The sequence below is a fragment of the Cyprinus carpio genome, chromosome B2, assembly GCF_018340385.1.
Source record: "Cyprinus carpio isolate SPL01 chromosome B2, ASM1834038v1, whole genome shotgun sequence".
Lineage (NCBI taxonomy): Eukaryota > Metazoa > Chordata > Actinopteri > Cypriniformes > Cyprinidae > Cyprinus > Cyprinus carpio.
Window position 1 is genome coordinate 9,454,313 of NC_056598.1, and position 26,918 is coordinate 9,481,230.

Genomic DNA, 26,918 nt, shown 5'->3' on the forward strand with positions numbered 1-26,918 from the left:
AAAAAGTGAAAAAGACAAGTCCTAAAATGTTCTGGCGCACTATGGCCACAATCATCCAGGTGAATGCTGCACACTGGTGGTGGATGAGGAGATACCTCCTGACAATGTAGAGAGCTTTAAGTGCTTAGAGAAGAAATTAAAAAAATTCTGGATTTTAACATTTTGTTCTAGTTTCTAAAACAATAATTATAATAATTCTTTACATTTATGTAGCACTTTTTGGGGCACTCTAAGTGCTTTACGTAGAAGGGGGGAATCTCCTTAACCACCATCAGTGTGCAGCATCCACCTGGATGATGAGACGGCAGCCATATTGTGCCAGAACGCCCACCACACACCAGCTTATTGGTAGAGAGGAGAAAAAGTGATGAAGCCAGTCAGTGTATGGGGGATGGTTAGGAGGCCATGATGGTCAGAGGCCAATGGGCAAATTTGGGCAGGATGCCGGGGTTACACCCCTACTTCTTTTCGAAGGACATCCTGGGATTTTTAATGACCCCAGAGAGTCAGGACCTCGGTTTAACGTCTCATCCGAAGGACGGTGCATGTTGTCAGTATAGTGTCCCCATCACTACACTGGGCCATTAGGACCCACACAGACCACAGGGTGAGCACCCCCTGCTGGCCTCACTTACACCTCTTCCAGCAGCAACCTAGTTTTCCCAGGAGGTCTCCCATCCAGCTCAACCCTGCTAAGCTACAGTAGGCAACCAGTCTTGGGCTGCAGGGTGATATGGCTGCATGATATGCTAAGCAGACAAGGGGCACAAAATATATTTGTTCTTAACGTATTCTCAGCCTTGAGCTCAATCACTGGTTAGTGAAATCTCACTGTATACTAGCCAGAGACTAATGACTAATGGGGAATTTAGTGATTTTACTCATGTTTAGGGTTGGAATTGAAGCTGCAAAACTTACTAATGTACTAGAAATAAAACTGCAAAATAAACGTTACAGATATGTAACTACTGAAGGTATATAATTGCATGTAATATGCAGGTGGTACCATCACTGATCCGCAGAGATTTGCATTGTGTGAATTTGCTTCTCTTTTAAAGTGATATGTTTCTTCTATGGTAGCAACAATGTAGTCTTCAGTCTTCAGTTCCAACAAAATAATAAGAAATGACAAGGAAATTAAAGTGAGGCATACGATTCAGTGTGCCTTTAATATTCAACACGCACCCAAGTATGACTGCGACACTTCAAATGCTTATAAGTAGCTTTGAGAGTGTATGTTTGTTCACTAGCAAGCTCCCTTTTCCAACGATTAGCAGTTTAACATCACAGTAGTATTGCCTTACTGCAGAGTGAGTGAAGGAAATCAACCATACTTCTTATATACTGTATAGCTCAGTCTAGTCCAACTGATTATTGAATCAGTTCAGCTTAGATGTGCTCTTTCTCTCATGAATCTTTGAGGAAGTTTGATTCATTGTAGTGTGTCTAACTGCGTAGCTTGGGAAAGTCCATTTTGTTCTGTTGATTCACCTTGTTTGGTGATGAAAGAAATAAGATTTCACCAATTCCAGTGTGTTTTTGGTGGTTGTTTTTTTTTTTTTTTTTTTTTTCATCAGTATTTCTATTCAAGTTGTTGGAGAGATAGATTTATCAACTTGTTGAATAGGGTAAACCCACATGGCAAACAAATTATGTGACTCTACCTTTAAGTGTCATCCCACCCATTAAGAACAAGAATTATCTTGAAAGGATTATAATTCAAGGGAGTAAAATAACCAGGAAGAAACAGATAAGCTTGGTCCAGTAATACAAATGCAGAAGGTGGGAAATATCCAAAGTCTATCCATAGCACAGCTAGGTGTTTCACACCACTGTGACAAGAAGGAAGATATCAAATTGCATATTTGGAGTGAAACTATTGAAAATTGCTTTTTTAAAGGACTGATTGGCCTGTGAACCAGTTGAAGTACATCTGACTCACCATTGCATTTTCTCTTGTTTCTTTCTTTCTCTGTAGGAAGGTGCATCTGCTAGAAAGGCCCAAACACCAGCAATGCAGCCTGTTCCCAGACCAGGTATGGATGAACTTGAAGATTACAGGAATATTTTGTGCAACATGATGCAGCTACAATATTGCAAATGTGACTTATTATTATTATTCTCTTATATTTTTATGAAGGATTCTACAGCACTTTTCAGGTTTTTTTTCTCCAAAGCTTGCATGCCTATATCTCAAGAAGTATTAAAGATATCTTAATGCCCTTTTAGATATTGGGTCTTAACAAACTTTCCTTTTGACATCTTCATTTGTAAGGCCCTATATGGTTTAGTTCAGAGACATATGGATCTCAATATGGCTCCAGAGGTAAATCGTTTTAAAATTTGTACACATTTTCAATGTTCAAAAACCAAATGTGGGTTACTTTGCATAAATATACTTACTTTCTTTTAAAGAGGAATATCTGGAGAATAAACACTGTTGAAAATAGAGAAGTATCTTGTTTACTTCTGTCAAAACAACTGCATTGGTCATACCTGTTTGAGTGCCATAAATATTATTTTTTTCCAGGCCCTATATCATTCAGTCCTGGAGATACAGGGATCTCAATGAGGCTCCATTTTCAGATTGTTGATTATTACCCATTTTCAGTGCTTAAAAATAGGGCTGCACAATTATGACAAAAATCGTAACTGTCGATTATTCCCTTGAATTTGTAATTGTGATTATTAATTACGATTATCACTTTACACTGAATGATGTTTATACCAATGTTTGATACAACTGCATGTCGTATTTTTATATGAAAATAAACAAGCTGAAAACACTCTTACTGAAAAACTTTTAGTGCTTTTCTAAAGTATTAAGCCTCAAATGTCAAATATACATCAGATTGGTTTCTTCTTTAAATTATAAAAATGTAAAAATATGAATGGTATTATAATATTATACTAAAACTAAAATTAAAATAATGGGGAAAACCCTTAAGATATCGTAGAAAGAAAAAAAAAATGCATCTTAAGCACACAGAATAACATAAGTGGACTTTGAACGATAAATTGCCGCTTTGAACGATTACATAATTGTGGCATCCATAATTGTAATTGCGATTAGAAATTTGATTAATTGTGCAGCCCTATTTGAAAACCAAATGTTGGTCACTTGGTGTACAGCTGATTCTTACTGTATTTAAAGCAGAATGTCTGAAGAGTAAGTAATGTTGAAACTAGAAAGGTATCTTGTTTACCTCTGTCAAAACAATTTTATAGGCCATACCTGTTTACCTGTCATAAATATATTTTTTTCCAAAATTTGCATGAAGTATTGCAGTTATCTCAATATGATTTTATAGAAACTGCATTGATCATACCTGTGTATATTCTTTTTTTAAAGTCTGTGTGCCTATAACTCAAGATGTATTAAAAACATTGCCATATAATTTTAGATTCAAATTCTTAACCCTCTGAAGTCTAGGGGGTTTTGGGGGCCTGACTAAAGTCTAATAATACTGTAATCAGTACAAACTGGGCTACAATAATATGTAAATAGCATGTATGTACATGATTGTGTTTTTGAGAAAACAACGTTTATGTGTGGTTAGTGAAAAACTACAATTTTGAAATCACTGAAATAAGGTCATAAAACACATACAGAACATTTGTTCACAAGACTGTCAAACATGGACATTCTAGCCTAGAATTTTTGGTTCAAAATGATGTGAAAATCATCATGTTTACTCGCTCACAGAAAACAATAGATTGATTTAAATTTTCTAAGACACTTTTTGTTTCGAAAGGGCATATGCGAGTAGGCGTAATTGACCATGAATATTTGTGTGATTCACACCTGAGAAGACAAAGGGCTGCATAATGAGCCTTTCAGTCAGGTATGTGACTGAGAGGGAAGAGTTACAATAAAGAATGTGAGGACAAAATAAATTGATATATTTTTATGTTTGTAGTTTATTTAGAATATATTTAATTATCCCACAAAATAACTTGAGTTTCGCTTGCGAGTGCAGTTGAATAGTTTATTAGGAACAATCAAAGCTAACTTGCAAAGCTGAATTTTTAGCATCATTACTCCAGTCACATGATCCTTCAGAGATCATTTGAATATTCTGATTTGCTACTCAAAAAAACATTTATTTATTTATTTATTTATTTATTGTTTTTTATTTATAAAGCACAATAAAACAACAATGGTTGACCATTGTGCTGAACAATATAATTTTAAAAAGAATCAAAATACATAAAAACGACTAAGACAAGACAAACAAATAATAATTAGACATAATAAACTCCTGTTGGCTCATACACTAAAAGCCTTCTCAAAGAGGTAGGCTTTAAACCTTGTTTAAAAAGAGATTCTGTTGCAATTGTTCTAATAGAGATTGGAAGACTATTCCACAATTTAGGGACGGCTATGGCAAAAGCCTGGTCGCCTTTTCTCTTCAGCCTAGATCTAGGGACCAATAACAGTTTCTGATTCAGTGACCTTAGACATCTAGCTGGACTGTGTAAACTCAACAGATCAGAAAGGTGTGAAGGTGCCTGTCCATTTAAAACCTTAAAAACAAAAAGTAAAATTTTAAACTCTATTTTAAAATGGACTGGCAGCCAGTGCAAAGAGAGTAGGATGGGAGTAATATGTTCATATTTGCGAGTGCCAGTCAAAAGTCTGGCAGCTGCATTTTGCACCACTTGTAGGCGTTTTATACATGATTGGTTAATACCAATATACACTGAATTGCAGTAGTCTAGTTGAGAAGAGATAAAAGCATGTATAGCTCTCTCGAACTCAGAACAAGATAAAAAACCCTTCACCTTAGCAAGGAGTCTGAGCTGAAAAAAAAACTTAATTTAACTACTGCATTTACTTGCTTATCAAAAGTCGATTTTTATACGATATTACGATATTTTTATCGTATTATATCGTATTGCTGTCTGTTATACATAAAAAAAAAAAAAAAAACTACTTTCATGGTGTAGTGTTGAGTTTGGTTTATTTGAATGTTCATAATGTTTAACTTGATTATACATTTAGTCAGAAATTATATTTTGGAAGAAGTCTAACTAGTAAAATGTGTACAAGTTATATATAACTAATACAAGTAGATCAATAATAAAAGACTTACTCATGTTTATCTCTGCTGGATCAAGCCGCTTCATTCTTCTTTCTGAGGTAATCCAAATCTTATTCCTCTCAGTGGTCTTATTGAGGTGAATTATGTCTTATTCCTCTCAGCGCGAAGCGAACAGTAACATTTAAAAAAACGTGAAGTACAGTCTTGCTACTTTGTTTGCTCTGATGAGGGTGGTTACCCGCCGCAAGCTTCAAGTGGATGATTATAATATCAATAGCGCACTCGCGCATGGGCGTGGTCGCATTAGATATAATGAAGGGAGAGGTGAAAGACTGGACATCTTGGTGTTCTCATATGGATTACTTTATCACAGAATATTTGTTTTCAATAAGAATTGCTCAGTTTAAAAGTAGACATGTCAAGCTTTCTATAGATTTACAGCATCTCTCATGTCTCTGTGTTGAGTATTTGCTGAGTTACAGTTCATTTTAATGACGGATTTCTAAATGAAGATCACGCAGAACCAAGGGTCTACTTTTATTTGTTTACACACATAATAACAACAAAACTTTGTGCATTTATAAAATGAAGAAAACAGAGTGTGCATGCAGTTGCATCAAACAATGGTATAAACATTATTCAATGTAAATTGTGATAATCGTAATTAATAATCGCAATTACAATTTCAAGACAGAAATTAAATTTTAAGGTGAACTATCGCTAATGACAGTCGACTGCATGTTTTGCAAAAGGCCTACTGTCCCTTTAAGATCTGCACACATCTAATCCCTTGTGAAAAAGAAGTGTGCTTAATTGTATTGAAAGTGAACTTTTTATGTACTTAAAATATTAAAAGTTTAATTTTTAAAAAGCGTACTTACATATAATATAATATAATTAAAATTAAAGTCCACTTAAATACACTTAGCTACAATACACTTTAATGACAATATTTCATAACACACTTAATTGCTCTTTTTAAAACATAACTTTCTAATAATGTTGAATTTAGTTTTACTTCAAGAAAGTACACTTGCATGACAATATTTTTAAACATACTTAAGTGCACTTATTAGAAATGTACTTCATTAAATGTCTACTTAAGTTTCATTTAAAGAAAGTACACTTTCATGACAATATTTTTAAACATACTTAAGTGCACTTATTAGAAATGCACTTCAAAATAATGTGTACTTAAATTCTACTTAAAGAAATTACACTTCCATTACAATATTTTTAAAAAGGCTTATGTGCAAAAATGCACTTCATAACAATGTCTACTTTGGTTATAAACTATTTTAAATCATTGTTTTCGTAGTACTTCACTAAGTACACATATATTGACATATTGATTTATATACTAATTTAATACACATGTATATAAAAAAGTGATTATAATGACAACCTAAGTCTGTGCTAGAATTACATTCAATAAATTTTTGAATAAGTATTCACTATAGCCTATAGAAAGTGAAAGTAAAAACCAAAGTTGGTGGTGAATAATAGCATTTTCCATAGTTTTGAGGCATAAGCAATTAGGAAACAACAAATTGTGTTAAATAGTGTAACTTAAATATACTTGCTTACAGAATACTCTAGTACAGGTTGGTTAAAATTGTATTGAATTGAGACACAAACTTTGAGATAATAAATAAGTTAAGGAAATTTTGAATGTGCTTAATTTGAATTATTGTTGAGATTATCATCTCTAGCTCCTGCCATACAAAATCATACACAAGAGTGTCAGTACAGTATTTTTTTACATGGAGTTTCATTTATGAGAGTGGAGTATGCTACAGTATAAGTAGTAATAGTAATGTGTTGTATATCTGTAAACAAAATAATTTCTAAATCATAAAGCACACAGCATAGCTGATTGATGTGTAGATTATTTTAATGATCTCAGTACTTACATGTGCTATAATACACACTTATTCATTTACTGGTTACATTGAGTAACATGTATACATCACAATTTTACAAATGATTGTTATAACATTTCTATTCAGTCAAAGAAGCCATTTATCTTTAAGCTTAACGTCAACTCTTCATTTTCAAGAAAATCATGTTTCTGATGGTGTAAATCTAGTTTCTATGGTATTCTCACCCAATTCATCTATACTGTACAGACCCTTCAGTCCCTTTCTACATTATTTGGGATTGGTATGACAAATGTGCTGTCCTGTAATTTCACCATTAAACATTTTATTTTAAATGAGTCAGTGTTCACAGCATACACATAACTGTTTTCAGACACCTCATACACAAACTTAAATGAGATATTCAATTGAATGTCCCTACACAATGCTCTTCTTGACTTTTCAAGATTCTGCACGACTACACAGCATTTTTTTTCCAACATAAATGTCTGAAGCACTGGTGACAGTTTCGTAAGAAACTAAGCTCAAGACTTTACACAATGTGCCATCTTTTAATTCTGTAATAGAATTATTTCTTTTCTTTAATCTGGTGTTATCTTCTGCATGATACAGTGTCTCACCGATTATGAAACGAGTGTAGGATGTACAGTTACACACTATACCACCATTCAATTCTTCGATGGCAAAGACGTGTGATGCACTTACAGTGTCAGAATGAGGACCAAACACGGTGACATTTCCAGTCAGATTTTTGGCTTTACAACTCATGGAATTACTATTTTGAAGTTGGGAGAAGAGGTCTTTTAGTGTATCGTCTGTGTTGACTAAACATTTTTCCACCCTTTTTCGCAGACTCTTCCACTTAAGGAATGTCTTCACAATTTGCACAGGGACATGAGTAGTCCCATTGAAGAACTTTAATAAAGTACCATTGAAAGATTCAAATGAAAACGTTGATGTTGCCCACAAAGGACCCCAGTTCTTAACACTGTCTGCAAGGTGTGTCAACAGGTGTACATTGAATGACACATTCTTAATACCATACAGCACCTCAAACTGAATCACAAACTTCTTCAGTGCTATTTCCGCTACACTGACTTCACAGAGTTTGAACTGCTGTTGAAGAAGTATATGCAAAGCAAAAACTAAAAGAGACAGGTGGTTCCAATACTTCTTCTTTAGAACACCATTTAGAATTAGCAAAGAATAGAAAAGAAGAAATGACCTCCATTCTGAGGCTTTCCAGTATTTCCTGTCTTGTATTGAACTGGGCGTTCTTGTTATCTCTACTGGAGGTTTTATAGCCAGCAGTTTTTGGTCAATTATGTCAGCTTTCGTGCCTATGTACCACTCTTCATTGTGATTGTTGGAGTCAAGCCACAGAGTTGCCAGTTGTCGAGTGACACCAAGACAAAAAACTGTGCTGATATTCTGGGGCAAAACAATTTAATTACCTGAAACTTTTGTAATCTCATCAATTCCGTTGGGCCTTTTACACCCTTGACTGGCAGTTGTACTGTAGCTGCCATAGCATGCTCATAATGTTCTGTTTCAGATCTGAGAAGAGGCTCAGGTTTTCTATATGGATAAGGACCTCCACCTATGTGATAGCAGAAATCACACCCATATTGTCCATTGAATTGTTTCGTGTTTCTTAGGAGTGGGCGGGCAACTGAGTCAGAGCTACATATTAGTGAATACACCTTGGAAATATGTTCTACATTTTGTGAGTCTTTCCAGATTAACCCTTCCCTCTCAAGAGAACACAGCTCATTCACAAAAGGGCTTAGCAGAGCAGGCATGACAGGTTTCTTTTCACCAAACCAAATACATGGCACACAGATGTTGTTTTTTTTCTGTCTGCTGGCTGTAGTTCTATGACCTGACATTGAATGGGCCACACCTGGTAATTTGAGCTTCTGAAAATGGGAATTCCATCACAGTTACACAGTAAACTTATGTCACAATCACCTAATTGGCCATTTTCTCTCAATTTTCTATATTCCGCTCCACACTGTATGTCATTTAGTACCTCTTTCTCAGCTGTAGTGTGCCTTGACAAAGTTAAACTTGGATTTTCGAGAATGTCTTTGAGCTGTGATGACAAGCTCAATACGAGAAAAAAAGAGCCATTTTTCAGATTAGCATCTGCATCAAATACTGCCTTACAAACAGCACAATGCATTGGGCTTTTCTCTCTTGTTCCTAGGTAGTTACAACATGACACACAGTAAAAGTGAGGTTCATAATGACCAAACTCACCATATGATTTGTTAAATTGGTTTACGGTTTCTGGTACCAATCCTGGAAAATGTTCATTAAAAATTTTTAGAAGATGTTCTAAGGCAACTCCTGTTAGATTATGTCGTAACACATATGACATCAACAGCAGCAAACTCTGGCCTTTGGTAAGAGATGATCCAGGATACAGCAACTCATCACCGTTATACGGCTCCTAAAAAGGGCATGCACAGAGAATTATACGTAGTTATTTTTCAATGTTTATATTTATAGCATGCATTACATTAGTCAATACTTATTTTTAGGTAAATGATTTCATGAAAGAAATATCACTATATATATATATATATATATATATATATATATATATATATACTGTATGTGTGTGTATGTTATTTTTTTCTTGTTTAACATTTTTAATGCTTATTTTGATTTTTGAACATGCTGTGGGGCAGACTTTCCCTGGTAATCCAGAGTTCTCGCGAGAGCACAACTTGAAATTGCTCAGTGAGTTACCCTGGTATCGAGTAATGATGCTAATTAAATATGCCCTTGGATCCACAATCACATCGGGTTATCTGATATAGGCGGGCCATGAGGACAGTGCTGTGACGTCGAAGTCATTACTAAACATTGCAAGATGGCTATGGATGAACACCAGTTGTTTGAAACGGCTTTGGCCTAAAGATTTAGACCTTTTATCTAAAAGAGGAACAGAAGACGGTGCTCGAATCGTTCCTTTGCAACAAGGGCGTTTTTGCTGTTTTGCCGACCGGATAAGGTAAGAGTCCAAAGTTAGCCCTGCTGGTAGCTAAGCTATATATATTTTGCATGAAAATTAAAAAACACCTAGGAAAGCATAATCTACAAGACCACAGGAGCTTTCAATGACATCAATGTAGTGTGAATTGAAGCACAACTTTAAAAAAAAAGTGATGTGTGTATTTGTGTCATTGTAAACCGATGTGGTCCATCACATGTGTGTAACATTACCTGTGATTTGTTACTTTCCAAAGGCTCGGGCTGCTCTTGGATAGGATCAGTCTCAGAGAAATTGTCCTCATACCGTGCATCATGTAAGGTTTTCTGTATGATTGTATATATGGAAAAGTATATAACATTAGTAATGCATAACTTTGGCAAAGTTTTTACAATGTGATTTTTGTTAATATTTCACAACTTGGAACATGCATTGATGTGTATTTGTGTCATTGTAAACCGATGTGGTCCCATCACATGTGTGTAACATTTACCTGTGATTTGTTACTTTCCAAAGGCTCGGGCTGCTCTTGGATAGGATCAGTCTCAGAGAAATTGTCCTCATACCGTGCATCAAGTAAGGTTTTCTGTATGATTGTATATATGGAAAAGTATATAACATTAGTAATGCATAACTTTGGCAAAGTTTTTACAATGTGATTTTTGTTAATATTTCACAACTTGGAACATGCATTGATGTGTATTTGTGTCATTGTAAACCGATGTGGTCCATCACATGTGTGTAACATTACCTGTGATTTGTTACTTTCCAAAGGCTCGGGCTGCTCCTGGATAGGATCAGTCTCGGAGAAATTGTCCTCATAACGTGCATCATGTAAGGTTGTCTGTGTGATTGTATATATGGAAAAGTATATAAAATGTAATTAATGGTGGTGTCCACCCTGATATGCTTGTTTCTCTCTCCTGTGGTCTTCTGCACAGGGTAAAAATCCAAGCAGAAAAATTATAGTAAATTGCTACTGACGTTAACACATCTAACTTCACAAAGCTAAACTAAAGATCCATTTTGTAAAGACAATGAATGCAAGAACTCATTCCAAACCATTCTATGGATTTTTTAAATTGGAAACATACTCACCTGTAGCACTGGCTTTCTACATGAGGTAAGGGTAGCCTCATTGTGAAGTGACTGATTTATGACCTCAGACAAAACATAAATAACAATATTACATTATAACATCATTGATTTAGTTATAAATTATTAAATTTATAAGTTAAATTTAAAACTGTTGTGTGTTTATGTGTGTGAATGTGTCTATAAATTCATTTTATTGTATTTTATAATTTAAAGTAACAGTTGCATTGTACTAATTGCTTAAAAATGTTTATGAAACAATAATAACATTAAAAGTGGGCATATAAAAAGGGAGACAAATTCTTACCTTTGACTGTGTGCAGAAAAGGTCTGGACATATGTTATCTTTTTCTAAGAAATGTTTATAGGTCGTTCTATTTGAAACCTGTCATATTAAATGAGATGTGTGTCAGAGTTACAGTATAGCCTCCCTCTTTTAATATTAACTAATTATTTAGCCTTCTAATGGTAACAATAATATAACTAAAAAATAACAACTTCATAATCATTGCCATCAACAACATCAATAATAATAATAAAAAAATAATAATATAATAATAATAATAACAATTAATTACCTTTTTTTTTCCTATACTTGCTTTGCCTTGGTTCGGGATCATCTTGACTTATATATGCTTTGTACTTCCTTTTGCAATTCATAATGAAGTGGACTGCGTGAAAGCTTAACAATTGAAACTTATATATCTGTAACATTGGCCCAAATTTCCCGGGCCAAATTTGAATACAAACCAGCCAATGACGTGAAGGTGCATGAGCGAACGTCACGTAATTGGTCACGCTGAGAGTCACAGAACAACGAACGAAACCATTAACTAGCGAGTCGAAGATTGTGTGCATTTGCATCCTGACGCATTTAGGTAAATATTAATAAAAAATATTCACATACATTTTGATACAACGATAAATGTAAAATAAAAAGACGTCCACACATTCTTCGCTTTCTGTTGAGTTGTAATTTGCACTTTATTTTACTAGAAATACTTCGACTTGGTTTCCAGCAACTTGTTACATTTATTGTGTACGTTAACCGATTTAAAGGATTGACTGGAGATGACTCAGAGGAAAGGAAAGGTTTGTCAAATGCTTTAATATGATTTTATTTTTTCAAATATTTTTGCACCCCACCCCCTTCACCCCATTATCCGTGTAATGAAGTAACGTTATGTGTGTGTTATTTTTTTTTGTGTGATGTCTTATGTTTTTTAAAAAAACATATTAAAGTACAGTTCAAAACTGTAAATTTAAAACGTTTTTTTTAAGTGCTAAAATTTATGTAGTGTTTCTGTTTTAAAATGTGTACCATCTACATCATGGAGTAACAGTTATATAATTAATTTACTGACGCTGAAAAGAAATTCATTTAGGGTTTTTAATGTTATAGTAATATTTTGTAGTAAAAAAAAAAAAAAACTAAAAAAAAACTAATAGGCGCCATTTTTTAATAGTGCAGAGCAAAGTGTTTTTATAGTAATTAATACAAATTGTCAGTATACACTTTTTAACTCTGAAGACAGACTTTGTTTTATCCCTACTTACAAGGAATATACAGATGTTAAATGTCATGAAATAATTGAATAAATAATGTTAAGTGCCCTAGTAATTCAGTAATCCAAAACTGTGTTCCAACTGTGTGATTTCAGTACACTGTTTACTTGTCAACTGCTTTTAATTCTAAAGGTTCTCTTCAAAACTTCACACATGGAAGCCCCTGGATTACGAGCTAATCCAAAGAACACTGCAAAGGTTTGTGCATAAAGTTCATGTGAAATAAAAAACATTATTCCAAACAATCTGGCATTGCCGAATTGTAAAGATTTGCAAATCTACATTTTCTTAATTGGTCATCAGAAACGATTACTACTAGCAATCTTAGAAGTTCACCCTACTAAATGAGTCAAATGTAGGAAAACAGTTTAATTAGTTACATTAAGTGACATGGCATCTGACGCACAGAAGCCAGTGGCACATGTTGCTTAGTGGATTAATTGCCATGTACAGTAAACAATATTAATTACAAAATTGTGTCAAAATTATCAGAATCATACTAAGCTTTATTCGCCAAGTGTGCGCAAACACACAATGAATTTGTTGTGGTTTTTAGAAGAGCTCTTGGTACATACATACATATATGACATGAGAACATATGGGGCGCCGTTTGTAAAGCAGCTCACGCTGAAAATAACAGCAACATTTTGTCACATTTAGCTTCAAACAATGTTTAAAAAACTGGTATGAATTTTTGGCAGTCACTTTTTAGCACATTTACAACAATATTTGTCAACTTAGAGATATTTTAAATAGTTAAATATAAATATTAAATGTTACACTTAAATGTTATCTAAATGCTAAATCTAAATGTTAAATCTATCTAAAGCTAAATGTTAAATATAAATGTTAAATATAAATCTAAATGTTAAATCAAAATCTAAATGTTAAATATAAATCTAAATGTTAAATCTAAATCTAAATGTTAAATATAAATCTAAATGTTAAATCAAAATCTAAATGTTAAATATAAATCTAAAAGTGACACTAGCATACTCTTCAAATACAGTTTTCCAAACGTGTTTATTATTGTAGGTAGTTATTATCACGATAATCCATGTCCAAGAGTCCATTTCCTCGGAATGAAATGGTTTTTATTCCGTTATTTGACACACTATAAACCATGCCATAAACACACACTGACGTCCCCGAGCTTTTATTTTTGCACTTCCGGTTACCGGCATTTTGAATTTGCATATTAGTTAAATACTTAGTTTCACACGAAACATTTAGAGTCATCATTTAGATTTATATTTATATTTAACATTTAGATTCAACATTTAGATTTAACATTCAGATTTAGATTTAGATTTAACATTTAGATTTAGATTTAACATTCAGATTTAGATTTAACATTTAGATTTAGATTTAACATTCAGATTTAGATTTAGATTTAACATTCAGATTTAGATTTAGATTTAACATTTAGATTTAGATTTAACATTTACATTCAGATCAAGTGCAACAAACATTTGTTGGATCACCACCTGCAGAAATGGTATGGTTACATACACAGCTATGTTTGTAATGTTAACATATTAAACATTCACATGTGCAGTATGCTACCTTAAATATAAGCAAACTCATAAAATTAAATTCATTGTCGACAATGCTGTGAACAAGAAATATAAACTCAGCCATAAAAGAAAATTAATTTTTTTTCTAATATAATAAATTAATAAAGGCCTTCTGAAGTTAAGCAATGCGTTTAAGAAAAATATTCATATTTAATCAGATTTAATCACTTTCTCACGACGGAAGCTTGTTAATTTAGTCTATAAAGTTTTAAATATTAATATTTTTCTTATACAAACTCCTCGCTTTGCTTCAGAAGGCCTTTATAAACCCCCAGAGCAGTTTCGAAAACACTTTTATCATGGATGGATGATATTTGATATACCTCCAAAAAAATATACCCATTGAATCTCGCTATAACCCTTAGAAGAGCCAGGACATTTTTTTATATAACTTCGATTGTATTTGTCTGAAAGAAGAAGGTTATTTAAAAACATGGCTTGAGGGTGAGTAAATATGACCGAACTTCCATTTTTGGCTGAAGTATCCCTTTACGTTATAATTGGTAGTGTCTTAAAGGGATTCACCCCAAAATGGAAGTTTGGTCATGCCTCAGCCATAAATTGTTCCAAACCTGTACACATTTCTTTATTCTGCCGAACACAAAGGAAGATATGAGTGGTTTGTAACAACATGATGATGAGGAAATCATGACAGAACTTTCATTTTGGAGTGAACTATCCCTAACTGTTCCACAGTTGCATTTTTATTAATTGTTTTTAAGTCGTTTCAAAAGCCAAATATTGTTTAAACATTTTACCAAAAGAGATCTGTAAATGTACTTCAAATAATTTTTGAAAATTATCATTAATTAATTGCAGTATCCTGAAAAGGCAAGATTCTATTTTAGCGTGTGTATATATAATATAGCCACAGTTAATGTCATTGATGCGCACACATGTGCACTGATTGTTTTGTATTTTACTGTTATTCAAATAGATGTCCCTGGGTGAAGGAATCAACATTCCAAAAAAGACATTCGATCGATTGTCTAAGACCAAAATGTCAGTGTTTACCCAGGAGCTGGCAGTTGTCATTTTTGGACACAAGGCTCTGGCGACATCAAGTCTAACGGGCAAAAAAACCAACAAAACAGCGCTGGACTGCATCAAAGTGAATGCGCTCATTGGTATGTTTGTTGTTTTCTTGATTTAAACAGATGACAGCTTAACTAAATAAATGTTAACATAAAAAAGTGCTTCATGTGGTAGCTTGTAAATAAAATTATTTTATTTAAATGCAGCATGTTAACTCCTTGAATGCCAGCTTTTTTATATAAAAAGTTAAAATCTCCACCTGAATTTTACGTTTTTTAACCCCTTTGACATCTAGTATCGTAGACGGCCTCAGATTATTATTGTTGCACTTTCACAGCACTTTAAACATCACTCTCTTACTTGATCTGGACAAACTGTGCATCAACTGAAAGTTTAAAGGCTCTAGCTTCGATATTTGACCAATGTTTTGATAAAACATTGTTGCAATGACTGTTGCTTAACTGTGTGTAAATATAGATGACTAGTCTGTGACCGACGAAAATGGGATATCGCTTCGATAGACCAATCTACTTTGAGTGTAAACTAAACGAGCCAATGCACATTGGCATGCAATTATTGCATCCAGCTGCCGCTGATCACAGCGTGAGTATAATAAGGCAGCAGGTGCAATGCATACCAGCCTTTCGCTTCAAAGCCGAGCGTTAGTATCGTTCGTCTCAACTGTGTCTGCTGTGAACTACGAGTTCAGCACGCTCTCGGAAGCTTTGTGTGTTGGCGAGACGGCGCTTCAGCGGTGGTCGTTCCATCGTCGAGTGGATTGCACACTTCAGGCTGCACTACCCCCTGTCGTGTTGCAAGCGGCCAATTCCCCTGTGCGCCTCAGCACTAAAAGAGCCTTTCCTAAAGAGCAAATTTCTCTAAAAGAGCTTCATGGGTGCGTCTTTGTAAAGACGACGGATCGTCCTTATAAGGATGCTGTGGGTGTGGTCGTTACCTGGCAACGGGTGATGGTCACGATCGCTGCCTCACGTGTCTGGGCAAACACGCTGAGGTAGCTTTCGGTGATGAGTCATGTTCTCTCTGCGGGAAGATGACCATCTCGGAGCTGCGAACCAGGCTCCGCTTCCTTCAAAAAAGGGGGCGGAGTCCCGCTGCCGCGATCTGAGGCTCGTTCTGGTGGCCGACAGACGAGAACCATTTCCAGCAGTAGCACGGGCGGTTTGAGGATTACAGTGATGGCAAACCCCGCAGGGAACCAACCCTCTGGGGACCATCACTCCTCTTGCATCTCCGATCCAGAGGCGTAACCCACGGAACGCGCTGGGCCCTCTTCAAAGAGCGTACCAGTGGTATCCAGTGGGCCTCCCCCTGACCAGATGTCGATCTCAGCATCGGAGGGAGAGCTGTCAGATGAAGATTCAGCTGTGCTGCTGCCCTCTGGGTGGTGGCAGAGCCTGAATTGGATCCGGAGATGACAGCTTTGCTTTCCTGGGCCGCCGAGAGGGTAGGGCTCGAGTGGAAATCTCCACCGCGTCCCGAGCCCCTCGAGGCAGGATGATTGGTTTCTCAAGGTGGCGCGCGCTGGTTTTCAGCGCCCCACCCTGGTGCCTTTTCTTCCCGGAAGTGCATGACGAGCTCACCAGGTCGTGGATGGCACCTTTTACTGCCAGAAACCGGCTTATGGGCTCCTCCTCCTTTACCACCCTCGACGGCAGTGCAGCGAAGGGATATTCCGTGATTCCCCCAGTGGAGCAGGCGGTAGCGATGCAATTGTGTCCTAAGTCTGCCTCCTGCTGGCGGGGAGACCAGGTGCTTCCTTCCCGGGCCTATAGGCATTCGTCTGGTCTAACCGGCGGTGCCTATATGGCTTGCGGGGAAGCTGCTTCTGCCTTACATGCTGTGGCGTTACTGCAGGTGCACCAGGCCAAGGCACTGAAGGACCTGCATGAGGGTGGTCACGATCCAGAAGTTCTGAAAGAACTCGGAACCGCCACTGGCCTTGTGCTCCGAGCGCCGAAGGTCACGTGCATTCTCTGGGTCGTGCGATGTCCACGCTTGTGGTCCAGGAGCGCCATCTCTGGCTGAGTCTGGTTGAAATGAGGGACGCCAACAAAGATCAGTTCCTTAATGCCTGTGTCCCAGACCGGCAGACTGTGGTGACATGGTCGAGAACCTGGCCGAGCAGTTCTCGCCTGCACGGGAGCAGACTGAGGCGGTCCAACCTTCTGCCCGGCGGGCAGCTGCTGCCTCCACCCGTCCACCGGTTGCAGTGCCCCAGCCTGCTCGTCGCCGAGGGCGGCCCCCTGCGTCCACCCGCTCCCGTGCCGCATCCGCAGCAGCCTCCAGCAAGTGGCGCCATAGAGCTGGGCGTAGGCAGGCCGCCCCACCAGACCTCACTCATCCTCCTCCTTCGGCAGATGCCAGCAGCGGGCGGTTCGAGAGCGTCAACAAAGGCCCTACTCACGCACCCTCTGCCAACCCATGGAACCAGGTGAGCCCTGCACCCCACACTCGCACCACACTCAGGCCTGCTCACAAGTCGCCCGAGTTGGGTCCCTGTGTTCCACCTCGCTGCCCCACTGCGGGTACGGCTGTGGTTCCACTGGTCCCGCTTGTACGGTTTCTAAGCGCCTGGTCAGCGCTACCCAGCCCATCTCGCTGGCTCCTGCGGACCATCAGCCTCGGCTATGCGATTCAGTTCGCCCGGCGTCCTCCCAAGTTCAGCAGTATCCGCTTCACTACAGTGAAAGCGTCCGATGCCCCTGTTCTGCGGGAAGAGATCGCAGTCCTACTGGCGAAGGACGCGATAGAGCCGGTCCCTCCAGCCAATATGAGGTGGGGGTTTTACAGCCCTTACTTCACTGTACCCAAGAAAGGCGGTGGGGGTTATGACTGATCTTGGATCTGCGAGTTTTGAACCGGGCCCTTCGTCGGCTACCGTTCAAGATGTTGACACAGAAACGCATCTTCGGGTGCGTCCATCCCCGAGATTGGTTTGCAGCGATCGACCTGAAGGACGCGTACTTTCATGTGTCAATCCTTCCGCGACGCAGACCTTTTCTGCAGGTTGCGTTCGAAGGACGGGCATATCAGTACAAGGTCCTGCCCTTCTGGCTGTCCCTGCCTCCCCCGTGTCTTCACGAAAGTCGCGGAGGTGGCTCTTGTTCCCCTCAGAGAGCAGGGTGTTCGCATTCTCAACTATCTTGACGATTGGCTGATACTAGCACAATCTCGGGACCAGTTGTGCGAGCACAGGGACCTGGTGCTCCGGCACCCCAGCCTATTGGGCCTTCGGGTCAACTGGGAAAAGAGTAAACTCTCACAAACGCAGAGGATCTCTTTTCTCGGTATGGAGTTGGATTCGGTCGAACAGACAGCACGCCTCAGAGGAACGTGCGCGGTCGGTGCTAGCCTGCTTGACATTCAAGGGCAGGACAGCGGTCCCACTGAAACTTTTTCAGAGGCTCCTGGGGCATATGGCGGCTGCGGCGGCACTTACACCATTTGGCCTGTTACATATGAGACCGCTCCAGCACTGGCTTTATGGCCGAGTCCCGAGGTGGGCGTGGAAGCGCGGCACTCACCGGGTCCAAGTTACACCGGCCTGTCGCCAAACCCCCACCCCTTGGTCGGATCTTGCATTTCTCAGGGCAGGGGTGCCCCTAGAGCAGATCTCAAGGCATGCTGGGGTTTACACGGATGCCTCCACCACCGGCTGGGGGGCCATGTACAACAGGCATGCAGTCTCAGGGGTTTGGATGGGCCCGCAGCTGTAGTGGCACATCGATTGCCTAGAGTTGTTAGCAGTGCACCTTGCCTTGAACCGTCTCAAAGGTCACTTACGAGGCAAGCATGTGCTGGTCCGAACGGACAACACGGCGACCGTTGCGTTCATCAACCGACAAGGTGGGCTGCGCTCCCGTCGCATGTCACAACTTGCCCGCCACCTCCTCCTTTGGAGTCGGAAGGTTCTGAGGTCACTTTGTGCCGTCCACATTCAGGGCCTGCTCAACCGTACAGCCGACGAGCTGTCTCGAGCAATGCTCCCGGGAGAATGGCGACTCCATCCCCTGACGGTCCAGCTGATTTGGAGACGGTTCGGAGCTGCTCAGGTAGACCTGTTTGCTTCTCCAGAGATTGCTCCCTGCCAGTTGTTCTAGTCCCTGATCGAGGGGAACTCTTGGCACGGACGCACTGGCACACAGCTGGCCGCCGGGCCTACGCAAGTATGCGTTTCCCCCAGTGAGCCTTCTTGTACAGACACTGTGCAGAGTTCCGGGAGGATGAGGAGCAGGTCTTGCTAGTGGCGCCGTATTGGCCCCCTCGGACCTGGTTCCCTGAAGAGCACCATCTACGAGACACGCTTGCGCCTTGAAGTGGAACCTGTTTGTCGAGTGGTGTTGTTCTCGCCGAGAAGACCCCCGAAGATGCATGACTGCGGTCGTGCTTTCGTTTCTGCAGCAAGGGCTGGAGCGAAGGCTGTCTCCCTCCACCCTCAAAGTCCAGGTTGCCGCTATTGCTGCGTACCATGACCCCCTTGAATGGGAAGTCTTTAGGTAAGCATGACCTTGTCATCAGGTTAATTAGAGGGGCCAGGAGGTTAAATCCTTCCCGTCCCCCCTCCATACCCTCTTGCGACCTGACTCTGGTGCTGAAATCACTACAGTAGGGCCCATTCGAGCCTTTGCATTCAGTCGAGCCAAAGTTTCTTTCATTGAAAACTCTGCTCCTGCTTGCACTGGCCTCCATCAATAGGGTAGGGGACCTGCACGCATTTTCGGTCGACAATTCGTGCCTAGAGTTTGGGCCGGCTGACTCCCAGGTAATCCTGAGGCCCCGGCCCGGCTACGTGCCCAAGGTTCCCACTACTCCCTTCAAAGACCAAGTCGTGAACCTGCAAGCGCTGCCCCTGGAGGAGGCAGACCCAGCCCTGGCTTTGCTCTGTCCCGTCCAAGCATTGAGATGCTATGTAGACCGGACACAAAGCTTCAGGACCTCAGATCATCTCTTTGTCTGTTACAGAGGCCGGCAGAAGGGGAATGCCATCTCTAAGCAGAGGATGGCCCACTGGATTGTGGATGCCATAGCCCTGGCTTATCAGGCACAGGGTGTGCCCTGCCCGTTCAGGTTGCGAGCTCACTCAACTAGAAGTGTTGCATCCTCCTGGGCGCTGGCTCGTGGTGCCTCGCTGACAGATATTTGTAGAGCTGTGGGCTGGGTGACCCCTAACACGTTTGCTGGGTTCTATAGCCTTTGTGTAGAGCCGGTATCCTCCTGTGTTCTCACCTCAAACGGGTAGTGGCACCGAGAGGCCCCGGTTAGTGTCGGCTTGCTAAAACTGCTACAGAGTGTCCGTACTGTAGACCCTGTTGAGATCCTCCATCACCTTTGGCAGCTGGACGCGGTGGAACGTATGGCGCCAGGCCATCACGATGAATCCGTGAGAACCGTAGAAGGCTGGGTTCCATATTGAGACCTAAGCGGTACTCGTATGCGTATAGTCCACAGTATAGCCTTAGAGGCTGTGTTTCCCCGGCAGACTTCTACCTTTCCAAGAGGGTTTGAATCACCTCTGGAAGGGGCAGCACCCATGGCGCTTTGGTAGGGATCCCATTTTCGCGGTCACCGACGTGGTGTCGAGAGTGACCGACTGAAAGGGAACGTCTCGGTTAAGTATGGTAACCCTCGTTCCCTGAAGGAGGGAACGGAGACGCCACGTCCCGTCGCCATGGTTGCTGTACCACCGCTGAGCCGCCGGGTCTCCGGCTCGGCTTCTCAGCGAAAACCTGGTATGCATTGCACCTGCTGCCTTATTATACTCACGCTGTGATCAGCGGCAGCTGGATGCAATAATTGCATGCCAATGTGCATTGGCTCGTTTAGTTTACACTCGAAGTAGATTGGTCTATTGAAGCGATATCCCATTTTTGTCGGCCACCGACGTGGCGTCTCCGTTCCCTCCTTCAGGGAACGAGGGTTACCATATGTAACCGAGACGTTATTTAGTAATTTATGTCAGGAGTGCAAAATAATAAATCCGTATTATGCCACATTTTGAATAGAAATTCACCACGCATTCATATTCAGTCACGTCTGCAGTGGTTTATTTGTGTTCACATAGATTCACTGAACAGCGTCAATAAGGGATTATAGTCCAAAGATGCATATACATGGAGATATATGGATATATTTACTGATGTTTACTTCATATTTCTTCAGACAGAATCGTCATTTCTTCATTTTCCACTGATTTATGCGATCTGATGATAAACAGCCTCTGCTGCAATTTTTTTTTTTTATAGTCACCATTGTTGAGGTTCATATGCGGATTATTGATGTCTGTGTGTGACTAATTGACACCACAGAAGACCAAACTGTTTGGAAAGTCCTTTATATTAACTAATTATCACAGAACCACTGGCTCTTAGAATCACTTTTACTATATGATCCAACTAATTACACAAGACCCATTTCATCAGAGGTTACACTCAGAACAGTTCAATAATTGATGATTATCACCAATGGGTTTAGTAAAAAATGCTAGCCTGAAGGCACGTTAGTTGCCTTGGGTAAAAGCAGCTTCTAGTATGTACATATAATACACCTGATGGTATTTCTTCTGGGCTTTTGAGTTTACAACAAACATGTTTTAGAAACATGTGGTTACAACAGCCAGAGAGAAAAACTAAGACAGAAGTCAAGGGTCAGGTGCACAACTAAAGCAAACACAGATCTCTAACATGGTTACTTTTAAATGAAAACAATAAATCAACACATTTAAACCTTAGTTCATTCTCAATAAGATCTTCTGTAGACGTCTGACAGAAATAAAGTCAGTCTGGTTATTAATAAGTGGAGCTGGTGATGCTGTTTGTGGGGTTGTTTAATCAGATCTTGAGAGATTTAATGTATTTTATTTCAGTTGATTTCATCTAAGGCTGTGTCTGAAGTCAGTTGTAGTTCCCTTCTCTCTCTTTTCTTCAGTAATTCTGTTTGTTAACAGCAGCTGTTCATCACTAATGCTCAATTATCACTCAATTAATCACTTCATTATTTAATTGCAATGTAAATCTTCTTTCAGTAAACTCAACTGAATTAAGTTCAGAGTACTGAAATGGTTTAAGGCAATCGGTTTACTCAAACGGTTTGAGTAAACCTAATTTGTCAGGTTTTTAAGGATATCTGTTTACTCACGGTTTGAGTTAAGTTACTTGTCGGGTTTTACAGTGTATATCTCTATTATCATAACAGTCTGAGTAATTCTGATTCCTGAACAGTGAACTTTGAAGTGTCAGCTTTGTGAACAAATGTTGATTATGTATCTAGTCAGAAAGAATCATGAGCAGAAATCTTTTTATTTTGGGTATGTCATTTCTGTCTCCATGCCAAAAAATGGGGGGTGACTGGTAAGGGGTTAACCAACTTTCATGGCCCTACAATATATTGTTCTGAGAATATCTGTACAAAACACTATATCAAAAATAAACAATCGGCGTAAAAAAACATTGTCTCATAAATGACATAAAAATCTGTCACTGGTGGGGGGAAACAATCAATATTGCTGATTCAAACGAAATATATTACGCTATACTAAGAAGGACTGGTAGAAATAGCTTTCGGTGTGTATACATAACAATGGCAGGTTACCACTTTTACAGTATAGTATTTAAATGCGCATATAGAGTAATCTTTGTTCTATAAATTGTTCTTTAAGTACCTGGAAGATAAATTAATCTTGAGTCATTGTCACAGAGAGCTGTCTCTATCCACATTAGCTCTCTATATCACTTCCATTTGTTGTTGTTTTTTGTACTAGTGATGTCCAAACCTTTGTTTATGAATATTCACTGTTAAAAAATAATCATTAAGACTATTCATAGTACTTAACTATACACTATTCATAGTACTTAACTATACATTTGGGGAAGTCGTGGCCTAATGGTTAGAGAGTCGGACTCCCAATCGAAGGGTTGTGAGTTCGAGTCTCGGGGCGGCAGGAATTGTGGGTGGGGGGAGTGCATGTACAGTGTTCTCTCTCCACCTTCAATACCATGACTTAGGTGCCCTTGAGCAAAGGCATCGAACCCCCAACTGCTCCCCCGGGCGCCGCAGCATAAAATGGCTGCCCACTGCTCAGGGTTGTGTGTGTTCACAGTGTGTGTGTGTGTGTTCACTGCTCTGTGTGTGTGCACTTCGGATGGGTTAAATGCAGAGCACAAATTCTGAGTATGGGTCACCATACTTGGCTGAATGTCACGTCGTCACGTCACTTATGTCCCCCTGAACAGGGCTGTATCTGTCTTCAGTGCGATTCTCTTCTTCATCAAACGCGTTTCTTTTCATCCAGCATTTAATAATGCTACAGTATATCAACAATCTGCATACAAATTGTGTGGATGGTAACCTATCTACTGCTGCTGTGCTACACTCAGAATATTACAGGTTTATTTGGACAGTTTAAGTGTTATGATTTAAAAATTAAAAATGTTTAAATTGCATATATTGTTTTCATGTATCTTTACTTTACAAATGTATATCGACCTAGATAAACCATTGCAGCTAAATCTGATAACAGTGATTATCATAAAATTAAATGTTTTTATTTTTGTGTTCACAGATGCTGTGATTGCTCGTTTTGAAGGGGGACCAATCCTTCCCAAGTCAGGGCTTTACTTTGACAGAAGTGTAACAAATGGAGTTATGCTAAAAAAATTCAGGAAAGTGGTGTGTTTAAAGGCGAATAATAATTAATTGAGCATTATGTAATAGGCTGACGTGACCTACTAAAGGGGTAGTCAATTAAAAGTTCATGCAGTTCTTTATTTGTTCTCTGTAGTGTTACTGTCTCTGTCTGTTGTTAAAATGTGAAAACTTCCTACTGTAAGTTAACTCTTTTGATTTTTTTTATTTAATTATGCATATTGATACTGTTTGATTCGAATTTTACAATATTAAACTAAGATTCTGCTCATGTTTTTTCTAATGTATTTGTTTGTGTGAAATTACAAAACTTCATTCATTATTTTTTTCATTAAATTTACTTTTGCAAAACAAAAAATTTGATTAATAATTTTATCTACCAAACTGTTTTATTATAAGTGTAAAGCTTTGTGGTTTTTGTTTGTTCGCAATGCATTAAACTGAAATTAATGCATATTAATTAACTACAATTACTTTTCAGTATTTTAGAAGTACATCATAACCATGTTTCACACACAATAGAAGCAGTTTTTAAGTACTGTAGAAAAAATGTGTTAAAATGACTCTTAAGTTCAACTGATTGCATTTAATGTCATTTTTAATTGATATATTTGAAGTTTTTTTTTTTTGCAAATATGCATGTGTTTGAAACATTACATTTAATTAAGAATTAAGTGTACTGTTAATTTACATTAAAGTAAATGTTGGTTCACATTAAATGCTAGTCACATTGAGCAGTGCAATTGAATTATATTTTGAAGATATTAATAGCAATAAGAAAGTACATATAAAGTTGTATTAAAGTTCCACTTAAGTTATTGAAATAAATCACTCTTAATTTTCACTAATTGCATTTAATATGAACTTAATGTTATACATTTGAAATAAAATGCAATTAATATGCATTAGGTGTGTTAAAATCACGATATATAATTCACACTTAAGTGTATTTTTATTTTGACATTAAATTATATTTTAGTTCACATTTAATTGCTTGTCAGTTCATTGAACAGGTGCACTTTAAATCCATTTTAAAGACACTAAAAGCAATTATGAAAAGTAAAATATAAAGTTTTATTAAAGTGCCACTTAAGTTGTACCAAAAAATCATATATCACATTATTATAAAAGTACACTAAAGTGCATTTTTTTTCACAAGGGATGGTACACATAAATTTTTTCTCTCAACTGTTTACTTTTTTATTTTAGACATAAACTGCATCTACATGTAAACCTGTGTGTTTTGACAGTATTAGCACAAAAGATATCTTAGTTCAATAATCAGGCACTGTTGACAGGCTTTAGCGCGAAACGCTTCAGGTGTATGCATGTGCTAAGAAAAAGCACGGGTCAGAACCGGTGTGTGTGAATGAAACCATTTAAAAGCACATGCATGTAAAATAATGAGAGCGTAACTCCTGTGAGAGTAACTCTACCACTGAGACAACCTGATGTGAATGCATGTGCTGTTGTACAGTATATGACGGAGGCGCCAAGAACTGCAGCTGATAGAATATGCGCTGTAGCACGATATTTCTTCAAAAGCAGATCGTGGAGAACATTTTTTTCGTCCATGATCAAAAATCGACATAATACGCACCCCCCTAAATATTATCATACTTCTTGAGTTATAGGCACAGAAACTTTGGGAAAAATAATATTTGTGGCACTTAGACAGGTATTTTCAATGTCATTGTTTTGACACAAATTGGGATTACAAACGGCTGTATTAGAGTCTTCTAGGCATTTTAGACACCACACATTTAGTAAGTAATTCACTGTCACTGTTGTCCACTAGTAAAAACATAGTTTTTCATTGTATGTATGCCATTGTTTTGCGTTTTCTACTGTTCAGTGGATCAGGAGGCGCTGGCTGGTGTGACTGAGTGGAGTAAATGAGGCAAGGGTGTAGAGTTACATTCAAGCTATTTTAAGGCATGAGAAAGTTATTTTCACAAGAAAAAAAACATTTAAATATGTCATTTGAGGATCAAAGATGATTTTTAAGGGATAAAATATTTGACTACAGGGGACTATTTAAAGCTTTTGAGTTACAGGCATGCAAACTTTGAAAGATGAAAAAAAAAAAAAAAACTTAAAGTGCCATTTCCTCATTTTAGATTGGCACATAATGTAATGAAGATTTTACCGATTTTACTAACAGACCTACCAATCTCTGTGTAAAAGCAGCCCGACATTATGGTGCTGCCATCTTTCTGAAGTCATTTTTACTCCCCTGTAATTTAGCTCTGAATTTCAAGTGAAAATTTACTTTTTGACCCCCCCTCTACAAAGCGGTGTATTACTACTTAAATATCCAACCATGACATTTAATATTTTGGCTTTCTTCCTTGTTTACTGTTTCAGAAAAAATATTAGCAAAATCCAAAATGTGAGCCAGGGACCTCTGGTTGCATTAAAGGAATTACCCTATATGTATTTTAGCTATGTATTATAATTCAAAATGTTTTCTTATACATTAATGCCAACCATATCAGTGGTCAACCAATGATGGACATATATACTAAAAAAAAAAAAAAAAAATTTTTCAAATGTTTTTCAAGGTAAGTGGTTTGCAAACAATTTATTTTAGCTACATTTAGAGGTGAAATAGGTGATTGTCTTCAGAAATATTTTTTGTTATGCTGGTTTGAAAGTCTCCTTCACATCCCAATAACATTCATTAAATTAAGTGGTCTAAATGTATTTATCTGTATTTATATATTCTGTGGAAGGCGTAGGACCAAGAAATGTTTGTCAAATCAAAACGCTCTTTTCGGAGAATGGCAGGCAAACATCAACAACCTGATCTTCCTTCCTGGCATTGTAGTACTTTACTAACTGTACTATTGTGACACTGTCACACAAGAGACATGTTTTACCGCTCTATTTATTGCAATAATTTATGGATAATAGAGTTTTAATAGGCGTACATGTTTCCTTAAGTCCATTTTATTCCTCTTAACATTTTTAGTGTGTATGTCTGTAAGAAATGTATGGTTGGTATGACAGGAAGAAGGAACTGTATATAAAGAGCAGCATGGCCAACACCACTAAC

General features: G+C 38.4%; 1 protein-coding gene and 1 long non-coding RNA gene across 2 annotated transcripts in view; one reads left to right on the plus strand and one right to left on the minus strand.

The window, feature by feature from the left end:
• LOC122136169 (parafibromin-like) overlaps window positions 1-26,918 on the plus strand; it is a 282,439-nt gene that overhangs the window by 136,906 nt on the left and 118,615 nt on the right. The window lies entirely within an intron of this gene.
• Window positions 10,190-11,097, minus strand: LOC122136170. The gene is made up of 3 exons (XR_006153972.1): window positions 11,025-11,097; window positions 10,678-10,770; window positions 10,190-10,252 (listed from the first exon to the last, which is right to left on the minus strand). It is a non-coding gene; the product is annotated as an uncharacterized LOC122136170 (long non-coding RNA).